At 50.2% G+C, this 21,933-nt stretch overlaps 1 protein-coding gene across 1 annotated transcript in view; it reads left to right on the forward strand.

Annotated features, from left to right (window-relative positions):
• The window catches only part of LOC135174753 (potassium voltage-gated channel subfamily KQT member 1-like), a 393,404-nt gene that overhangs the window by 296,991 nt on the left and 74,480 nt on the right, over positions 1-21,933 (forward strand).

The raw sequence follows: 21,933 nt of genomic DNA on the forward strand, positions 1-21,933 counted from the left end.
CCCTTCAGGTAGTGGAATGCACTCTAGGGGCCCTGGAAGGAAGCCTTAGGGTCCCCCTGGAGTCTTCTCTTCCCCAGGCTGAACAACCCTTCTCTTGCCCTGCTGCCCATGCTCCTCTGGCTGCAGCCCAGTACAGGGCTGCCTTCTGGGCTGCCTGAGGGCACTGCTGGCTCATGGGGAGCTTCTCAGCAACCAGCACCCCCAAGTCTTTTTCTTCAGAGATGCTCTCAATCCACTCTACACCCAGCCTGGATTTGTGCCTGAGATTGGCCTGACCTAGCTGAAGGGCCTTGCACTTTGACTTGTTGAACCTCACACAGGTAGCACTGGCTCACTTCTCAGCCTGACAACATCCAAGATCATTTGTTATTCCCACTCAGCAGCACTCAGAGTTTCCCCAAACCATGGATCAGCATTTCCCTGGCTCAAGAAGGAGCTTGGCTTAATGCACAGAGCAGTTTTCTGCTCACTGCTGGTTCTGGATAGCATCCTATTGCAGAAGGCACCTCAATTTGCTTGTCCTCTAAAGAGTGTTACTCAGATGAAAGTGAAGTTCAGAGAACACCTAATTAGCAGCAATAATTGACTAATGAATACAAATGAATCCTGAATGGTGCAATTAATGGGTTTAATTAGCCACAGGTGGAGAGATTGTCAGCACCTTTCTGGAGCATGGCCAGCCCACGAGAGTTCTGGAAGCACAACTGCAGGCCAAGATTTCCACACTGCTGATTTCAGATGCCTTTTCAAGGGGTCCCAGTCTCAGGATGAAGTAGTGCAGAGCACTGTGTTTTGGTTTGGTTTGTTTTCAGAACAATGGTGCTCTGTGATTGCTCAGTCAGATGCCAGCATGGCATCCTGAGTTGTGCATTCCAGAATGAAGGGTCAGCAGGTGACCTTTGGGGCTCTCAGGTATATGTTGGAGCAGGTGCCCAACCTACTGGACTGTGAACATGAGGATGATTTTTAGCTAGACATAGAATCACAGAATCCTTTTGGTTGGAAAAGATCTTTGACATCATCAAGTCCAACCATTCTCTAACTCTACCAAGCCCTAGTGCTAAACTGTGCCACTCAGCACCACCTTTGTGCAGCTTTGAATCACCTCCAGGGACAGGGATTCAGCCACCTCCCTGGACAGTGTGTTCCAGGCTTTGAGAACCCTTTCAATCCAGAAGTTTCTTCTAATGTCCAACCTGAACCTCCCCCGGTGCAACTTGTAATTTCCTCTCATCCTACCATTTGTTACCTGGGAGAGGAGACCAACTCCCACCTGGCTCCAACATCCCTGCAGGGAGCTGTGGAGAGTCAGAAGGTCTCCCCTCGGCCTCCTCTTCTCCAGTTCCCTCAGCCAGTCCTCCTCAGCCCTGTTCTCCAGACCCCTCACCAGCTTCATTGCCCTTGTCTGGACACACTCCAGCACCTCTGTGTCCTTCTTAGAATAAGAGTCCCAAAACTGAAGCCAAGACTCTCAAAATCACAGAATATACCTGGTTGGAAGAGACCTCAAAGATTATCCAGACACAGACATGTTGAGAGTCTCCTTGAAGTCTGTGAGACAGATCCACCCCATTTTAAGTACAGAGTAGTAGAGACAAAGCCACAGAGAGTGAGTGCCCCTCTGTAGATTTGAAACTCTGCCTGTGCCTGATTCATGCCTTAGAGCTCAAAGCTCTAGAAGTGCTGGGTGGATCATTGTGGGTTTTCAAAATTAAGGTGTTTCATTCTTCAGAGTTCCTCCTCCTTTGTGTGTCATCACTTTCAAAGCTTTTATAGCAGGCTTAAATTGAGAGTCCTTGTGGCTTTGTTGGGGGCACCACTTTTACCCTGTGTGGTCACAATTTTCTGCTTCCTCTCTTAAGAAGGTGGAGCCAAGAGGGGAAGGAAGCATCTCAGTGAGGTGCCCAAAGATAAGCAAATGAGCAGTGAGGTGCCCAAGGATGAACAGATGAGCAGTGAGGTGCACAAGGATGAACAGATGAGCAGTGAGGTGCCCAAGGATGAACAGATGAGCAGTGAGGTGCACAAGGATAAGCAAATGAGCAGTGAGGTGCCCAAGGATGAACAGATGAGCAGTGAGGTGCCCAAAGATGGACAGATGAGCAGTGAGGTGCCCAAGGATGAGCAGGTGAGCAGTGAGGTGCCCAAAGATGAGCAAAAGACCATCACATCTCATTTATTTTCCAATTTCATGGCAAGTGGGTAGGCAAGAAGCATGCTGAGGTAGCTCACTGCATCCAGACAAACTGGTCCAAGTGTAAGTGCAGACAGCTACCTTTCAGAGTCCCACTGCTGGTTTCATGTACTGAGGTGAGTAATCCAAGATCATAGCTTCGTAGAATGGTTTGGGTTGGAAGGACCTCCAAAGGTCAGGCAGTTTAATCCCCTGCAATCAGCACAGACATCCTCTACTAGAGCAGGCTGCTCAGAGCCTTGCCCAGCCTGACCTTGAATCTTTCCATGGATGGGGCCTCAACTACCTCCCTGGACAACCTCTTGCAGTGTTCCAGCACCCTCATGGTACAGATCTTGTTCTTCAAATCCAATCTAAATTTCAAACCATTCTCATTTAGAATCATAGAATCCTGGAACCCACCAGGTTGGAAGAGACTTCCAAGATCATCCAGGCCAACCTAGCACCCAGCCCTATCCAATCAACCAGACCATGGCACTAAGTGCCTCATTGAGTCTTTTCTTGAAGACCTCCAGGGACGGTGCCTCCACCACCTCCCTGGGCAGCCCATTCCAATGCCAATCACTCTCTCTGACAACAACTTCCTCCTAACATCCAGCCTAGACCTTCTCTGGCACAACTTGAGACTGTGTCCCCTTGTTCTGTTGCTGGTTGCCTGGGAGAAGAGGCCACCCCCCACCTGGCTACAATGTCCCTTCAGGTAGTTGTGGACAGCAATAAGGTCACCCCTGAGCCTCCTCTTCTCCAGGCTGCACACCCCCAGCTCCCTCAGCCTCTCCTCATAGGGTTTGTGTTCCAGGCCTTTCACCTGCTTCATTACCCTTCTCTGGACATGTTCCAGCACCTCAACATCTCTCTTGAACTGAGGGACCCAGAACTGGACACAGTACTCAAGATGTGGCCTGACCAGTGCTGAGTACAGGGGCAGAATAACCTCCCTTGTCCTACTGGCCACACTGTTCCTGATACAGGCCAGGATGCCCTTGGCTCTTTTGGCCACCTGGGCACACTGCTGGCTCATCTTCAGCCTACTATCCACCAGTACCCCCAGGTCCCTTTCTTCCTGGCTCATCCCCAGGGCTTAGAGAATTTGCACTCAGCCTCCAGGAAAAGACCTGCTCATAACTATTCTCGTGGTTAATAGAAAGAAGCTTTTCAACTTGTTAACCAGACATAGAGTCATAGAATGCTTTGGGGGAAAAAGAAAGGCTGAGAGACCTGGGGCTGTTTAGTCTGGAGAGAAGAAGTCTGAGAAGGGATCTGATTGTTGTCTATCAATACCTGGAGGGGTGGGTGTCAAGATGAAGGTGCCATGCTCTTTGTGTTGGTGCCCAGTGATAGGATAAGGAACAACTGATTTCAGGTTCTGAAGCAGCAGCATAAAAATGGACACTCCCACAACGTCCACTCAACACCCGTGGGTTGCATGTAGTCACCAAGACAATTCATCCATCCTATGCCTTCTTTCTGGCTTTGTGATGGGACCAAAGAGCCTTAACTTTTCACCTACTCAGCAAGACATTTCAGAGTCTTTGGGAATGCTGACAGCACTCTGGTCTATTTCATGTCTGTGTCCAAGTATCCCTAGAACAAAGACTGGCGAAACTCTGGAATAGGCTGCCCAGGGAGGCCGTGGATGGTGTTGTTCAGCCTGGAGAAGGCTCCAGAAGAACCTTAGAGCTGCCTGCCAGTACCTGAAGGGATCTTCCAGGAAGGCTGCAGGGGAACTTCTCATGAGGGTGTCTAGAGACAGGACAATGGGAATGGTTTGAAGCTGAGGGGGAGCAGGGTTAGACTGGATCTGAGGAAGAAGTTCATCAGCATGAGGGTGATGGGACTCTGGAGTAGGCTGCCCAGGGAAGTTGTGGCTGCATTCTGCCTGGGAGTGTTGAAGGCCAGGTTGGATGAGGCCTTGAAGAGCAGAGTCTGGTTGAGAGGCATCCCTGGCCATGGTGGGGAGGTTGGAGGAGAGGATCCATTCTAGGATTCTGTGGATTACTTGTTCCTGTGAATCACAGAGCTAACACAGAAACCAAGTGAAGCAGCACTGCAGACTGTGGTCAAGTCTGTCCTCAGCAGATGTTTCATTCTTCAGGCACAGAAATGGTTTCATCCATGTATTGCACAGCTCTAAGAAGTGCCCTCTGCTACACAAAGACTTTTGGTGGCATCTGAGTACAAGCAGGTAGCTGGCTTCTGTCCAGCCTCCCTTCCCCCAGCCCCAGTGGCCCCATCTCTGAACCTGCGTCCTCTCCTCACGCTGCAGGCGGCACAGGTATCCTCCACACCATGGGGGTGCAGCCCTGGCACGCTGCAGCTGCCCACAGCTGCTCAGTGTTATGTCCTCTCACCAGCCAGCTGCAGCCAGAGCTCTCTTTTGCCCGGCAGTGGGGCTGGTGGGGGTCAGGAGATGAGCAGGACTGAGTCACTCTGCCGTTAGTCCTACCCTCGGGGGAGCCAAGCCCCTGACTGTGCAGCAGCATCACAAAAAGAGAGGTTCTGTGCCCCATGGAACTTCTGAGGCCATCTCAGAGCGTGGGTGATGACTTTATGGGCACAGGTGCCATTGTGGTGCTGAGTTTCCCCACAGAACACCTGCTGCAGCCCTCTCCAGGGCTCAGTGATGTATCTGCAGACATGAATCTCATTGACCAAGGGCTGAACTCCAGCAAAAAATTGCTTTGTTGCCTTCTTTGTGACCGTCACAATGATTCCAAATCTCTTCTGGCTTTTTGAGTTTGTTGGGTTTTTTGGGGGGGGCTCAGGCTAAGAGGTCCCAAACAGCAAAACCAATACTGTTCTCTTCTTAAACCCAGCTCTCAGCTCAGATAGTGTGAAAAACCTGGCTAAGGAAAAGCATGAGGAGAGTGAGCAACAGTCTTAACAGGCCTGTGTCTGGGAAGAGCTCGTTGTGGTAATAGGCACTGAAAACATGCATTGGAGAGAGCTCCTGAAGTTGGAATTACAGCATTATCAGGGTTGGAAGGGACCACAAGGATCATCTAGTTCCAACTCCCCTGCCAACCTCACACTACATCAGGTTGCTCAGATCCATATCCAGCCTGGCCTTCAAAATTTCCAGGGATGAAGCTTCCACCACCTCCCCAGGCAACCTGTTCCAGTGTCTCACCAACCTCACGGTGAAGAACTTCTTCCTAATGTCTGAATCTCCCCTACTCTAGCTTGGATCCACTCCCCAGTCCTATAACTGCCTGACACCTTAAAAACTCCCTCCCCAGCTTTCTCATAGCCCACTTCAGATACTGGAAGGCCACAGTAAGGTCTCCTTGGAGCCTTCTCTTCTCCAGGCTGAACAGCCCCAACTCTCCCAGTCTGTCTCTACAGGAGACCAGTCCAGCCCTCTGATCATCCTTGCATCCAGAGAAGGGCAACAAAGCTGGTGAGAGGCCTGGAGCACAACCCAGAGAGGAGAGGCTGAGGGAGCTGGGGGTGTGCAGCCTGCAGAAGAGGAGGCTCAGGGCAGAGCTCATTGCTGTCTACAGCTACCTGAAAGGAGGCTGTAGCCAGGTGGGGGTTGGTCTCTTCTGCCAGGCAACCAGCAACAGAGCAAGGGGACACAGTCTCAAGTTGTGACAGGGGAGGTCTAGGCTGGATGTTAAGAGGAAGTTGTTGGCAGAGAGAGTGATTGGCATTGGAATGGGCTGCCCAGGAAGGTGGTGGAGTCACCGTCCCTGGAGGTGTTGAAGCAAAGCCTGTCTGAGGCACTTAGTGCCATGGTCTGGTTGATTGGCCAGGGCTGGCTGCTAGGTTGGATGAGCTTGGGGGTATCTTCCAACATAGTTGATTCTATGACTCTGTTCTGTGATTCTCTGAACACACTCCAGCACATCCAGATCTTTCCTGGAACAAGGGATCTGGAATGGGCTCCAGGTAGGCTCTGGCAGAGGGGCCGAAATCACCTCTGTCACCCTGCTTGCCACACTTCTCTTGATGCAGCCCAGGCTCTGGTTGGGTCTCTGGGCTGCAAGTGCACACTGCTGGCTCATGTTGAGCTTCTCATCCACCAGCACCTCACTGCCCAGCCTGTATTGGTGCCTGGGATTGCCCCAACCCAGATGCAGGACACTGCACTTGGTCTTGTTGAACCTCATGAGGCTCACATGGGCACACCTCTCCAGCCTGTTGAAGTCCCTCTGGATGTATCCCTTCCCTCCAGCCTGTCAGCCACACCACACAGCTTGGTGCCGTTGGTGAACTTGCTGAGGGTGCCTCTATGCCACTGTCCCTGACACCAATGAAGATGTTAAACAAGACTGGTTCCAGTACTGATCCTTGAGGGACTCCACTTGTCACTGCCTCCACGTGGGCATGGACCCATTGACAGTCACTCTTTGGGTGCAGCCATCAAGCCAGTTCTTTGTGCACTGACTGGTCCATCCATCAAACTCGTACTGTACTGGCTTCAAAGCCAGAATGTGGTGTGGGACAGCATCGAAGGCTTTGCTCAGGTCCAGGTAAATGATGTCAGTTGCTCATCCCCCCTCTGCTGATGTTGTGACCTTGTCCTAGAAGGCCACCAGGTTTGTCGGGCAGGATTTGCCCTTGGTGAAGCTATGTTGATTTTACCAGCTCACCTCTTCCTTATTCTTCTGCCTCAGCAGTGCCTCCAGGAGGATCTGCTCCATAATCTCCCAGACACAGAGGTGAGATCGAGTGCCTATAGTTCCCTGGAACATCCTTCTTTTGCCCTCTGAAAAGTAGGGGTTATGTTTCCCCTTTCCCAGCCAGTGTGGGCTTCACCAGAATGCAAACTTCAGACAGGGAAAACCAATTTCCATCACACCTGAATTTCCACCTCTATCCCCTATGGATCCGTGATCCACTACAGTTCTGTGATCCCTGATGCTTACCACATGCCTCATGTAAGCAAGGAAGGATGCTTTAAATAGGTTTTCTTTTCCCTCCTTTGTTTTAAGAGACCAAATCCTAAGGCAAACAAACTTTGTAAGCTAGTTTCCCAACGCACTGCTCAGCTATTGCTTCCCCCAGTTTAGGAAGGACATTGAGATGCTTGAGTGCATCCAGAGAAGGGCGACGAGGCTGGTGAGAGGTCTTGAGCACAGCCCTACGAGGAGAGGCTGAGGGAGCTGGGATTGGTTAGCCTGGAGAAGAGGAGGCTCAGGGGTGACCTTATTGCTGTCTACAACTACCTGAAGGGTGGTTGTGGCCAGGAGGAGGTTGCTCTCTTCTCTCAGGTGGCCAGCACCAGAACGAGAGGACACAGCCTCAGGCTGTGCCAGGGGAGATTTAGGCTGGAGGTGAGGAGAAAGTTCTTCACTGAGAGAGTCATTGGACACTGGAATGGGCTGCCCGGGGAGGTGGTGGAGTCGCCGTCCCTGGGGCTGTTCAAGGCAGGATTGGACGTGGCACTTGGTGCCATGGTCTAGCCTTGAGCTCTGTGGTAAAGGGTTGGACTTGATGATCTGTGAGGTCTCTTCCAACCTTGGTGATACTGTGATACCTCTTCACTTAAAACCAGAGATAACTCTGCCAGCCTTTTCTCCAGTCACAGAGCATCTGTGAAATCAGCTGAACTGTTTGACACTCTTAGCACTAAATGGTTGTGTGAATGGTTTTGATGAAGGCACCAAAGTTCCCAGAGTGTTTGGAAGGGTGTTTTGTCTCTGTGCAACGCTGCTTGTCTGTCAGCTCTGTTTTTCACTTGCAGCCTAGCTCCTGACCTGCCGCATCCATCAGTAAACAGGCAGGCACACACTCGTAACCGCACCAGGACAAGTCAATGCACAAACAACCCCGGGGCTTGCACCTTCTGCTTCCAGAACCAGCAGTGCTTGCTTATTGCTACTGTGCACAGGAAGATGATTCCTTAGCATTTAGAGTCTTTTATTTCCACTCACCTTTTTCTCTGAATTATTTTTGGACTTAAAAAATCATAGGACCCTGGAATGGCTCAGGTTGGAAGGAACCTCAGAGCTCATCTCCTCCAACCTTCCCACCATGGGCAGGGACACCTCTCAACCAGACTCAGCTGCTCAAGGCCTCATCCAACCTGGCCTACAAACACACCTAGGCAGGAGGCAGCCCCAACCTCCCTGGGCAGCCTATTCCAGAGTTTCACCACCCTCACATGGAAGAATTTCTTCCTCAGATCCAGTCTAACCCTGCTCTCCCTCAGCTTCAAACCATTCCCCCTTGTCCTGTCTCTAGAGACCCTCAGGTAAAATCCCTCTGCAGCCTTCCTGAAGGATCCCTGCAGGTACTGGCAGGCAGCTCTCAGGTCCCCTCAGAGTCTTCTCTTCTCCAGGCTGACCAACCCCAGCCCCCTCAGCCTGTCCTCATAGCAGAGGTGCTCCAGTCCTTGAATCATCTTTGTGGCCTCCTCTGGCCTCACTCCAGCAGCTCTGTGTCCTCCTTATGCTGGGGACACCAGAACTGGAAGCATTACTGAAGGTGAGGTCTCGGCAGAGCAGAGTCAAGGGGCAGAATCCCCTCTCTTGCCCTGCTGCCCACACTGCTCAGGATGCAGCCCAGCTCAGGGCAGTCTTCTGGGCTGCATGAGGGCACTGCTGGCCCATGGGGAGCTTCTCAGCAACCAACACCCTCAAGTCTCTTTCTTCAGAGCAAAGTCAGGTCAGATAAAACTTGTGCACTTTCATGCCACAGCTACACTGCCTCCTTTCCCTCCCAGCAGTTTGCAACTGCAGCCCAAGCTCAGTATCACCCTTCTTTCCTCTCTCCTTTGACAGACATCTGGCAGTGTTGAGGGGTGCAGTAATCCTTCAGCAAACTTGGGGGCTGCAGGCTTTGAGAGCAAAGTGGAGAATGTCCCCATGGAAATTCCTGGTGAAGCTCAGTTACTTTGGAGAGTCTACTCCTAAATGTAGTCTGATTCAGAAAGCATAAAGGATGTGCTCAGGTTTTGGAACCAAGGCCTCAGGTGTTTTTCACAGCACCATTAGCTTCCAACTTGCTGTATCATCAGCAACAGCATGGAAAAGATGCTGACTTATAATGCTGTAAATGAAACCTTAGAGAAGCCTTGTGTTTACTGACAAAGTAAGGCTGCCTGCCAAGGGGGAGAATGCTGATGGTCTTAAAGTACATCTTTATGTCGTGAGAAGGGGAAATGAGAATGGAACACAAACACTTTTTGCTTTGCCATATCATGTCAAGCTGTGGGAGGTCTTTGGACCGTTTACAGGTGTAGTGGAGGATGGCAATTTAAAGGTCCTCCTGCCTGCAGACAAGGTGGGTTTTCTATGATTGCTGCATGGAGATCCTTCTTGGCTGCAGCCCTAGCAGCAAGTGCTGTGCAGCAGGACGTTCTGCTCTCAGGCTGCCAGAAAGCCTTAGCAAAGCTAGGCTCAGGTAAGAGCACCCTGCACTTGAAAAGCAAGGTGGGGTTTTGTGGCAGCTCTGCTCTCCCAGAAACAAACCAGCTTCACACACTGGGCTTTCCTCACCGAGCAGGAGGCACTTCTGCAGCTGACAGGGAGAATTACTTCCATACACCAGCATTCCCTGCTGGCTGCAAAGAAAACAGCAGCTGCACCGGGCAGCCAAAGGAGCTGCCAGGACGCAGGCGGCTGGGAATCCTATCTGCAAAGCAGGTAGCAGCAATGCGACAATTGCTTCACTGCATGTAAGGGAAGTTAAACAATTACTCTCTTGCTGTCCTGATTTGTTTGTCCATCTCGTATTCAAGATGTGCAGTAGATTTGGAGGCAGGACTTGTGTGTCCAAAGTTCCTCCCGAGTGGTTTAAGCTGGGATTTGTTCCACTTGTCGAACTCACAGCTAGGTCTTGGCTTTGCTTCTTCCTCAGCAGTCTTCTACATCTCCAGCTATAGGTATGGATTTAAGCACTTTCCTTTCTAGAGCTCCTGGTTCCCTTCCTGTATCAGAGTTAAACCAGATGTAGCTGAATGGGCTTCTAGCTGGTATTGTCAGTATCAGTGTGTGAACTCCTGGGTGTTTTGAGCAAGCTGGGTGAGAGCCTTCAAATTCATCCAATCCCTCTACAGCTACCTGAAAGGACAATAGAGAGAGGCTGGTGCTGGTCTCTTCTGACAGGGAATTAGTGACAGAACAAGAGGGAACAGCCTGAAGCCACACCAGGGGAGGTTTAGGCTGGACATGAGGACAAATGAGCCAGCAGTGTGCCCAGGTGGCCAAGAGAGCCAGTGGCATCCTGGCCTGCATCAGGAATGGTGTGGTCAACAGGAGCAGGGAGGTCATTCTGCCCCTGTACTCTGCACTGGTTAGACCACACCTTGAGTGCTGTGTTCAGTTCTGGGCCCCCCAGTTTAGGAGGGACATTGAGATGCTTGAGCGTGTCCAGAGAAGGGCAATGAGGCTGGGGAGAGGCCTTGAGCACAGCCCTACGAGGAGAGGCTGAGGGAGCTGGGATTGGTTAGCCTGGAGAAGAGGAGGCTCAGGGGTGACCTTATTGCTGTCTACAACTACCTGAGGGGTGGTTGTGGCCAGGAGGTTGCTCTCTTCTCTCAGGTGGCCAGCACCAGAACGAGAGGACACAGCCTCAGGCTGCACCAGGGGAGATTTAGGCTGGAGGTGAGGAGAAAGTTCTTCACTGAGAGAGTCATTGGGCACTGGAATGGGCTGCCCGGGGAGGTGGTGGAGTCACCGTCCCTGGGGCTGTTCAAGGCAAGGTTGGACGTGGCACTTGGTGCCATGGTCTAGCCTTGAGCTCTGTGGTAAAGGGTTGGACTTGATGTTCTATGAGGTCTCTTCCAACATTGGTGATACTGTGATACTGTGAAATGTTGTCATTGCAAGAGTGGTCAGGCATTGGAAGAGGCTGCCCATGGAGGTGGTGGAGTCACCGCCCCCAAGGCATTCAAAGGTCGTTCAGATGTGGTGCTTAGCAATGTTGTTCAGTGGTGACCTTGGTACAGCTGGAGTCACATTTGGACCTGATGGTCTCAAGGGGCTTTTCCAGCCTGAGTAACTCTGTGATTGATAGGTTGGGCTGGATGATCTTGGAGGTCTCTTCCAACCTGGTTGATTCTATAAGGCAGAATATACTCTCTTACACTCATTTACTATGACAGACCTAGGCTACTATTTAGCATGTAATGAAGAGATACATGCAGTAAACAGAGACTTTAGGGTTTCATGCATGACCCCAAGCTACCCAAGCTGATCACCTGCCTGGTGCCATTCATTTTAACTCATGAACACCGTACCTGAATCAGCCTTGCAGCAAGCATTCTGTCTAGTGCAGTGCACCCATATGCATCAACACTTGGCCTTCAGACTGAGCAGAGTGTCCTGTCCTTTTGAAACAGCACTAGCTCAGGTTCTCTGCAAGCACACAGCACGTCTGACCTCATCAGTGTTTGTAAGTATGTCAAGGGTGAGTGCCAGGAGGACAGAGCCAGGCTCTGCTGGGTCATGCCCAATGACAGGACAAGGGGCAGTGAGTGGAAGTTGAGGCATAGGAGGCTTCATGTAAACATGAGGAGGAATTGTATTCCTGTGAGGGTGACAGAACACTGGCACAGGCTGCCATGGGGGCTCGTGGAGTCTCCTTATCCAGAGATAGTCAAGACCTGCTGGGTGCGTTCCTGTGTGACCTTATATAGGTGATCCGGCTCTGGCAGGGCAATTGGGCTGGATGAGCTTTCAAGGTCCTTTCCAGCCCCTAACATTCTGTGATTCTGTGACTCTTGTGTGCTCTAACACTTTATTCACTGAGCCCTCGGCAGGAGTCTCGCACCTTCGTTCCACACTGACTGTGTGTTCTGAACACATCAAAGCTTAAAGCCTTCTGAAGAGTCTTCCTTCCATTTAATAACAACTTTTAAGAGCCTTAAAACATTTGGATGAATTATGAAATAACAGGAACCTGGGTATTGTGTTTGGGTGAACCCAGGCAGCTGCTCAGTACTGCAGAACTTGTGCATCCCCAAAGCAGCTTTGTTAGGGTTGGCAGCACAGAAGCCTTTCTCAGCAGTTCTCTTTTTTATCTTCCTGCATGTGGTGTCCTCCAGGTACACAGGTCTGAAAGTCTTTTATTTATTTTTAGGGGGAGGAAAGGAAAGTAAGCAGCAAGCTCAAAAGATGCTGCCAGTCCTTGTGCATGCTTCATAGGAGGCTTCCAAATGTTGTCATGTCAGTTGGGAAGTGACAAAGGCTGAGACTGTTTTCAGTTTGCTCACTGTTGTGTGTTCATCCTTCTAACTGTTGAGTACCTTTGCTCTGAAGGCTCTGCTCCTTCACTGCTGTAGCTGTGCCATCATTATTGCATACCCAGGTCAGTGTGCTCACAGCAGCAAAGGTTCTCTTTGTTTGGAAGGTACTAGAGATGCACACAGAATTTCATGCGTGCTGCCTGCTGTTAGAGCAGAAGGGCAGAATCCACTCTCTCCATCCCTGGCCATGCTGCTTTGGATGCAGCCCAGGTTGCCACTGGCTTTCTGGGCTGCAAGTGCCTACTGCTGGCTCATGTCCAGCTTCTTACTCACCAGCAACCCCAAGTCTTTTTTTGCAGGGCTGCTCTCAACTCATTCTTCAGGGTTGTCTCACTCACTCTTTGGGCAACCTGTTCCAGTATCTCATCATCTCCCAGCCTGTATTGGTATTGGAGATTGCCCCAAGCTAGATGCAGGACGTTGTCTTATTGAACCTCATGGAGTTCTCAGCCTACATCTCCAGGCTGTCCATGTCCTTCTGGGTGGCACCCATCTTGTCCCTCAGTCTTATCAACCACACCACTCAGCTTGGTATCATCTGCAGACTTGCTAAGGGGCCTCAGTCTTGCTGTTGATATCATTGGTGAAGATATTGAACAGCATTGGTCCCATGTCCATCATCTGGACATTGAGCTGTTCATCACTACCCTTTGGATGCAGTCATCCATCCATCAGCCTGGCCTCTCTAGAGGCCAGAGCAACTTTGCCCTGGACAAAAGTGGAGAAAACATTTATTTATTTATTTATTTATTTATTTATTTATGTCAGTTTACCAAAACTGATTTGCCACCAGAACTGTTAACAGATTCTCAGAATGGTTTGGGTTGGAAGGGACCTTCAAGATCATCTAGTTCTAACCCTCCCCTGCCATGGGCAGGAACACCTCCCACTAGATCAGGTTGCTCAAGGTGTCATCTGACCTGGTCTTGAACGTCTCCAGGGAGGAGGATGCATCCACAGCCTCCCAGGGCAACCTGTTCCAGTGTCTCACCACCCTCACTGTAAAGAATTTCTTCCTAATCTCCAGTCTAAATCTGCCCCCCCCCCCCCCCCCCCCTCCTCAAGCTTCAATCCATTGCCTTGATTCATATCACTACAACTGGTTTTAGAAAGTCCCTCCCCAGCTTTCGTGCAGCCCACTTCAGGGACTAGAAGGCTGCTCTAAGGTCTCACCAGAGCCTTCTCTTCTCCAGGCTGAAAAGACCCAACTCTCAGCCTGTCCCCTGAGGGGAGGTTCTCCAGCCCTCTAATATCTTGGTGGTCCTGCTCTGGGCCCACTTTTACTCAGGCCTGTGGAGATAAATGCTGTTGGAAAGATAGAGCACAGAGAGAGACCTACACAACTGGAAAAGCTGAAGCTTATCAAGCAGCTTAGCAGTCAGGGCATCCCTTTGTGTGCTAAGGCTCATCACAGGCAGAACTTCCCTCCCTAGATGGCAGCTGTCAAGGAGAAGGGGGAGTTTTTGACAGTGACAATGATGCACACATGGAGCTGGTTTAAGACAGCTGCATCATTTCTCAGCTCTAGACCTTTCTGGGTTGGTTTATTTGTTTATAATTCCCCAAGTTGAAGGGGCAGTGAACCCCTCTCCTCCCCACCTCTCTTCCTGCTTTCAAGCTCAGTTGCAGAACTATGTTATTTTTGTTGCATACATACTCTTTCAGACTTAAAATAGACAGCACCCCTTACTTCCAGGCCAGAGGTACCGAGTTTCATTTCTCAGGGACTCTCAGGCAGTACCAGAGCATTCTACCTTCCTGGGCATGCCAACAGGCAAGTGGCTGTGAGCCCTGTGCTGTGGGCAGCGCCCATCAAGCAAACGAGCTGCAAGCAGCAGCCTCACCAACATTTGTGTCCCTTCTCTCAGTGCCCAGCAGCGTTTACCTTGCAGGGTTAAGCAGCAAGGACAAGGATTCATGGCGATGAACTCACTGCTGAAACACTAAAAACAGCTCCTGGGGGGTGAGAATGTGACCTCTTTCACCCCACAGGGGACATGTCAGAACACCAGAATACGCAGGCACCGAGTCAATGCATCAGGGGGCAGTCAGGCTCCTGTTGGCATAGGTCATGGGGGTGGGTGACTGTTGAGTCTTGGGGCTTCTTTTGTGGCCTTGGTGTTGTTCAGGGATTATTTGGGGGCAATATTGGTGGCTTTTGTTGCTTCTGTGTCTTTGGCAGGGGATCCTTTTGCAGAGACTTGGGGAGACTGCTGTGTGTTGGGGTGTGGAGTACGCTTGGTTATGGTGCTGGTTGGTGGATTGGAGGTTGGGTTTGTTGTGGGGCTGTGACTGCTGATGGTGGGGGAATGTTTCATATCTGGTTAGATTTTAGTGGTGTGGCTGTGTTTTATGCAAGGCAGGGAGGAGGGTTGTGATGTTCTTGCTGGCTGGGGGTTATTGCTACCTCTGTTTGTTGTGTCAGAGTTAGCACAGGGATTTTCATGTGGGGCAGTTGGGACATTTTAGTGGGAGTGGTGAGGCAGAGGATAGTTTAATCTAGAACACCAGCTGTGGGAGCTGGAGGCTGAAGTCCTCTTTTTTCTGAGGCTGGTGCAGTCTTTGATGTCTGGTTTACAAGTTTTGTTAAACTGTTAGAGTGTTTTTAGTAGTTGAGTAGGTTTTTGTTTTCTAGAGTGCTGATGAGGGGGAAGAGGATTACAAGGATGGTAAAGTAGATGATGCAGAATAATTGGCCAGTGATGGTGAGGGGGTGTTCTACTGTTTGTCTGCCTACACAAGTGAGGATGAAGAGGCTGGTGACTAGACTTCAGAAAAGGAGTTGAGAGAGGGGTCAGAAGGTTGTTGTGCCTCCAGAACTCCTCATTAAACTGTTACAAAATAACACTCAAGTTCCTGGGTTTATGATTGCACTGAACTTGAGAAAGAAACCTCTGGGGAAGTGTCACAGAAGCAGAGTTGTGGTACCACAGCTGGATGTGCCTTGGGCTATGTTATCTCCATGGGACATGCAGAATGATGGTGTGGAAACACGCTGGCTGCAAAGGCATGCATTGGCCAAGCCTGGGAGCACATCTGCCTGGACCCTTCTGGGACTGAAGGGGTTGTAATGGTCCAATTACTGCCTTCCTGGAAGGTGTCCCTAAATTCTTTACACAATGAAGTCAAAAATAGCAGAAGGAAAATTGTTGCATTCTCTAGTTTTATTCTTTATCCTCCTTTTCTGCTTTACTTTCTTCCTTCCTTTGTGGCTTCCCCCCTCCCTCCCTCCCTTCCTCCCTTCCTTCTCCTTCCTTCCTTTTCACAGTATCACCAAGGTTGGAAGAGACCTCATAGATCATCAAGTCCAACCTTTTACCACAGAGCTCAAGGCTAGACCATGGCACCAAGTGCCACGTCCAACCTTGCCTTGAACAGCCCTAGGAACGGGGGCTGTTTCCTTCCTTCCTTTCTTCCTTCCTTCCTTCTGTAAAGGAGGAACAGAGTTCCTGTAGTTTGTAATTCTGACTATAAACATCACATTTTGAGAACCTTCCCTACCTCAGGTTAGTGCCTTCTTAAGGCAGAAGGGAGAGCTTGGATTCCTCAGGTTCCTTCTTTGGGAAGGGTTTCAGCTTTGCCAAGGCACCCACCAAGGCTGTTGCATCTTTCCCGTTTACGTGATGCTAAGTTGAGAGCAGGCACATGAACAAATGCACTGCCTGGCACTGTACCCTGTCCTGTGAGGGAGCCACGTGCCATGGGTGTGTTGAAGTGAGAAGCATACTGTTGGTTTTGGATCCTTGGTGCTTAGATAGAGGCCTTTTGGGCTGTGTGGGCCGGAAGAGAAGGCGGTGACCTGAATAGCCAAGCATGAATCTCAGTTCAAACATTTACACAGCTGAGACCAAGAATCTTTCCTGTGCATAGAGAAAACAGCTGAGGCTGTGAAATGCCTTCCAAAGCATCACTGCCTGCAAGAGCAGCATGAGGGGAGGCTGCTCTGCAGATTACATTTGGAAGCAGCAGAGAGATCTTTCCATTCCCATCACTGCCTGGTGCTCAGCTTTGGCTTTTCTTCTTCCCTTTGTTGAAGGTGCTGGGGACCAAAGCAGAGCAAAAATCGTGATGAAAGATTCTGGATAAGACCCTGAGGTTTAAACTTCTTACAGGGGTAGAATTGGCTCTGTAAGTAACAACCTCTCCCTCCTCTATTGACCGAAGAGGCTGCCTAGAGAGGTTGTGGAGTCGCTGGAGACATCCCAAACCCACCTGGATGTCTTCCTGTGTGATCTACCCTGGGTGCTCCTGCTCTGGCAGGGGGATTGGACTGGGTGATCTCTGGAGGTCCCTTCCAACCCCTGATATTTTGTGTCTCTGTGGTAAAGAAAAGAAGAAAATACCTCTCAGACAACAGTCATGGTGCTTCATCAACCACTGAAAGTCTGTGAGATGCACTTTACCAAGAACAGCTGACCTTTAGTCTTTCCTAGGAACATACATAACCCAAAAACACCTAGAAATAATCTGTCAGCTGTGAGTTCTAAGTGTGCACCAGGCCTTATAGTCTAATTACTCATAGAATCATAGAATGGTTTGGGTTAGAAGAGACAGACAAAGCTCACCTAGTCCAACACCCTGCAGTCAGCAGGGACATTCTCCACTAGATCAGGTTGCTGAGAGCCTTTTCCAACCTCACCTTGATTATCTTCAGGGATGGGGCCTCAACTACTCCCTGGGCAACCTGTTGCAGTGCTCCACCACCCTCATGGTGGAGAACTTGTACCTCACATCCAATCTAAATCTGCTCTGCTCTCATTTCAAACTATTGCCCTCATCCTGTCACTGAAGGCCTTTGCAAACAGTCCCTCTGCAGCTTTCCTGGAGGTCCTTCAAGTACTGGAGGAGACCTAAAGGAAGGCTGCAGTGGGACTGTCACACTGATTTAGCCTGGACTGAGTAGGACTAGCAGGTCTTCTCAAAGATGTAGCACCAGCCAGGCACTGGCCGAAGGAGTGGGAGAAGCAGAGCAGCAGTGGATGTGGCCATTCACAGCCCCTGCTTGGCACATTGAGGTTTTGAAGCAGTGTATGGATCTGGTGCATAGGGATATGGTTTAGAATTGACCCTAAATTGGGTCAAAGGTTGGACTGGATGATCTTTGAGGTCTCTTTCAGCTGCAGGTTTTCTGTGATTTCCCTTTACCTGGAGAGTTCCTGTTAAGGCAAAACCAGTTGTGAGCAGTGAGTCAGTTCTGCTGTGGCTGCAGCATCAAAGGACCAGAAGAGCTGCAGGAAGTTCACATGCTGCTGTGACACAACCCAACGTGAAGGCTCCTCAGCTTCATCTGATAACCCACTAAAAACACTCTGGTGCTGTCACAACCCCAGCAGATAGCTGGCAGACACAAAGCTAAAAATATTGGTGCTGTTCCCCTCCACAGGATACCAGCAACGTCACTGGGAGCCCATGTAAAGCTACTGGGAAGTCCAGTTACTCACATCCTGCATGAGTCCATGTCTCCTTGAAATCCTCCTGGACTGTTGTTATTTACCAGCCTCTGACATTTGACTTCTTTATGCTTTCTCATTCTCTTTTAACTCCTGCTTTGCCATCAAGGAAACCATCCGGGAGTGAATTCCGCCTTAGTTACTGTAAGATTATGAGTTTGGGACTCCATGGAGAGAAAGCCCTAGGAGTGATGATCTCAGTCACTTCCAGCTGAAGGCAGGGCTGCTGTGGAACATGGGGCCAAGACTGGTTTCCACAGAATCACAGAATGTTAGGGGCTGGAAGGGACCCCCAGGGAGCATCCAGTCCAACCCCCCCTGCCAGAGCAGGATCACTCAGGGCAGGTCACACAGGAGCACATCCAGGTGGGTCTGGAATGTCTCCACAGGAGACTCCACAACCTCTCTGGGCAGCCTGCTGCAGGGCTCTGCCACCCTCACAGGAAAAAAGTTTTCCTCTGCTCCAGCTTGCCCCCATTGGCCCTTGTCCTGCCACTGGACATCCCTGAGCAGAGCCTGGCTCCATCCTCCTGGCGCTGCCCTGAACATCTTTAAAACATGAATCCTTTTATAACCATCTTCATGGATTTTCTTGGTTCGTGGATGGCTTCCCTTTCTTCTGAAGAGGCCTCAAGAGCAGACCTCAAAAGGAGTCTGGGGGTTCAGCTGGCATCCTTTGTCTTCTCTGTAAGAACTCCTTAGTGCTGTGGCTGCCTGCATACAGAATATTGCTCCTGTGTGCCCACAGCCTCTTGTCCTCTGCTTTCTGCAGTCCTGGGTGGCAGAGTAGTTTCTGTTCTCAGAGCTGAAAACATGCTGGTTTACTTTCCAGGCAAGAAGCATTATACCAGGAGCTGGAAAATCAAAGCACAGAGTATATTATCCCCCATATGTTATGCCAAAGAAAACCCCACAGCAACTGTCCAAGAAACCTGACAGCAATGTGTGGAAGGTCCCATGTCCTGCTACCATTGCTCTTGATCAGAGAGCAATAACTGCTCCATGCTAAGGGAGCACTTCTGCACAGAGGTTACTCTTTTAGCTTCAGAGAGTCAATTATGGCCACCACCAAGACACAGCAGGCCACAGTTAGAGGTTAGTGGAACGGTAAGAAGCGCTCCAGGTGATGGTGCATAATCTTCATTCAGTGACAAGGTGCCTGTATGGCTCGTTTGCATGGCTGAGCAGCCTGCTGGTTCACACTTCTTCGGTGCTCAGCATTCCTAGGCAGGCTGCAGGGACACACAGTGGCATAGCCTGCAGCTGGGTGATGTTATCCTTCCCATCGACCTTGGCTCAGCTTCTGCCCTCATGCAACTGCTGCTGAAGCCAGTAAGGTTATGTGGCTGCCCCAAATGAGCTGAGATCCCTTTGATTAGGCTGTCAAGCTAGCAGCAGCGCTCTTTAGATGATAGTGCTTTTGTTGTACCTCATCAGTGTGTCTGCTGACTTCAGCTGCATGTTGCAGACACCATGCCAGTGGAATCTGCCTTGCACAGTGCCAGGACTTTCTGTTTGGAATAAGGTTTAGTAGGTAATAAACCTTCTGCTCAGTGAGTTCTATTGGTCTGAAATGATGAACAGAGAGTAGAAAGTTGGATAATGCTGACAAAATTCTGGGCAGCAGTGAAGGAAGCTTTGTTTCCAGTGCTCTTCTCTGTTTGTTTTCATGGAAAACTAAAACAGTTGCAAAAAAAAAAAGCATCTGAGAACCAGCCTGGCCATCTGGATGGGACTTACAGTGAAATAAATGCCCAAGTGTCAGGTCTGCTACTCCCCAGCTCACAATCTGGCTGTTTTCTTCAGCAGAACAGCCACATGCTCAGGTACAACGGAGGAAGCACAAGGTGCCATCACAACCCCTGAGGAGGCTGCTCAGCTTTGGCTATTCTTCATTCTCCTGTGTTCTTGTAACCCTGTCACCTGGCTGATGCCAGGCTGCTGAGCTTTGCTCCTGCAGAGCTCACCAAAATTTTAGCCTGGAGCACAGGAGGCTCAGGGGAGACCTCATGGCTCTCTACAAGTACCTGAAAGGAGGTCGCAGCTGAGTGGGGGTTGGTCTCTTCTCCGAGGCATCCAGTGACAGAAGAAGAGGATGCAGGCTCAAGCTGTGTCAAGGCAGGTTTAGGCTGGATGTTAGAAAGAAGTTCTTCAAAGAAAGAGTGGCATTGGAATGGGCTGCCCAGGGAGGTGGTGGAGGCACAGTCCCTGGAAGTGTTTAAAAAGAGACTGGATGTGGCACTTAGTGCCATGGTTTAGTTAATTAGAAGGTGTTGGGTGATGGTTTGGACTTGATAATCTTGCAGGTCTTTTCCAACCTGATTGAGTCTGATCCTGTGAAAACCTTCAGCAAAATTCAGACTGCATCCCCCCTCTGTCCTTCAGTCACTGCTGCGTGAGGGTGACAGTCTGGAACAGGCTGCCCAGAGAGGTTGTGGAGTCTCCTTCTCTGGACACATTCCAAACCCACCTGGATGTGTTCCTGTGTGACCTGCCCTGGGTGATCCTGCTCTGGCAGGAGGAGTTAAAGTGGATGATCTCTGGCTGCCCCTTCCAACCTCTACCATTCTGAAAATTCCAGGATCAGATTTGAGAATAACACAGCCTTTGTCCATGCTCTGCTCTGTGTGGGAGACAAATCCTTATGTGCCATACTTGTTTGCTCAGGGATCTCTTCTCTATAATTTCAGACCTTGCTCAAGGAGATCCAGGGTCTCCAAGCAAATTTCCCCTCCCCCTCCAAAACCAAAAATTGCAACCTGAGAAACAGCCAAGTGCTTCTGTAGAAGATGAAGGAGGTAGGCAACTGTAAACCAAGCCTGAGGTTTCCTCCATTTTAGCCATCAGAGCAGTGCCAGCAGCACCAGATTCTTCAACAGCTTAAAAAGCCCTTTCCAAGGGCACAGCTACAAAGCACAGCTCTGATCCCCACCTGGTTTAGGAGACAAAAGAAGGCCCAGCAAAGGATGCCAAGGATGGGCAAAGGAGTATGTGGTTCCACCACACAAGCAGCAGGGACTAGAAGCCTTCCCTCTGGAGAAAACCAAAATTGAGGGGAGATAGAAGGAAAGTGACTATGGTTATAGAGGGGAATAAAGAGACTGTGCTTAACCATCACTCACTACACTCAAAGGCCAGACTGGACAGGATCTTGTGCCACCTCGTCTAGTGGAAGGTGTCCCTGACATGGAACTAATTGATCTTGAAGGTCCCTTTCAACTCAAAGCATTCTTTGATTCTACAATTCTAAGTTTTACAACAGAAGCAATAAAGCACCAAAAATGGCATTAGTGGGAGGGGCAGAGGACATCTCTGTGTTTCACTGGGCACCAGAGAGTCATTTTGTAGAGCTTCTTGCCGTGGAGCAGTGAGGAGAGTGGAATTTGATTGAAGGGACACTAGCCAAATTCATGGTGGAAAGCTCAGAGTGGATGGCTGACCATACTGAATGCTCAGCTCAGGAAGTCCTGCAGTGCTGGAGGCCAAACAAGGAGATGAATAACGTGGCACATCCTCAGTCTTACCCTCTCCCATAAACGTCTGCTGCTAGCAGCTGGAAACAGAAGCTGTGCTAGGTGGCTATCTGATCATCTGCACTGCATTCCACCTCCTCCTCTCCTTGTGGCCCATTCTCCATCTTCAGTCCCTAGTAAGGGCCTGCCATGCCTTGTGCTTTTCCTTAAAAGCAACATCAGGGGTCTGCAGGTAACAGGGCCTGGGTGAATGAAGACACTGCTACTCTTTGCTCACTCTTGGATAGTGTTTCTTGTGTCCTACTGTCTTCTCAAGCCTTCAGGTCACCCCAGATTTACATGGCTTACCTTGTCTACCTTTCAGTGCTACAATGACTGATCCTCCTCTAAAGGCAAGTGCCCCCTGCCCCCTCTCACCCCTCCTAAGACTTCTGTCTCTGCAGGTCCTTCTAAGGCTTACATGCTGAGTTGAACGTTTGGTTCCTTCTCTCCCCTCCTGAAATCTGGCCACTTTCTCAAGTGCTTGTTCTCCACAGAGGAGTTCCAGGCAAATGGCTCTAACCAACCAGCAACTGCTCCTTGAGCCTGCTACAGCCAGAAGGGAGGCACCTAAACCTAATC

The sequence above is a fragment of the Pogoniulus pusillus genome, chromosome 4, assembly GCF_015220805.1.
Source record: "Pogoniulus pusillus isolate bPogPus1 chromosome 4, bPogPus1.pri, whole genome shotgun sequence".
In the NCBI taxonomy this organism is placed as follows: Eukaryota; Metazoa; Chordata; class Aves; order Piciformes; family Lybiidae; genus Pogoniulus; species Pogoniulus pusillus.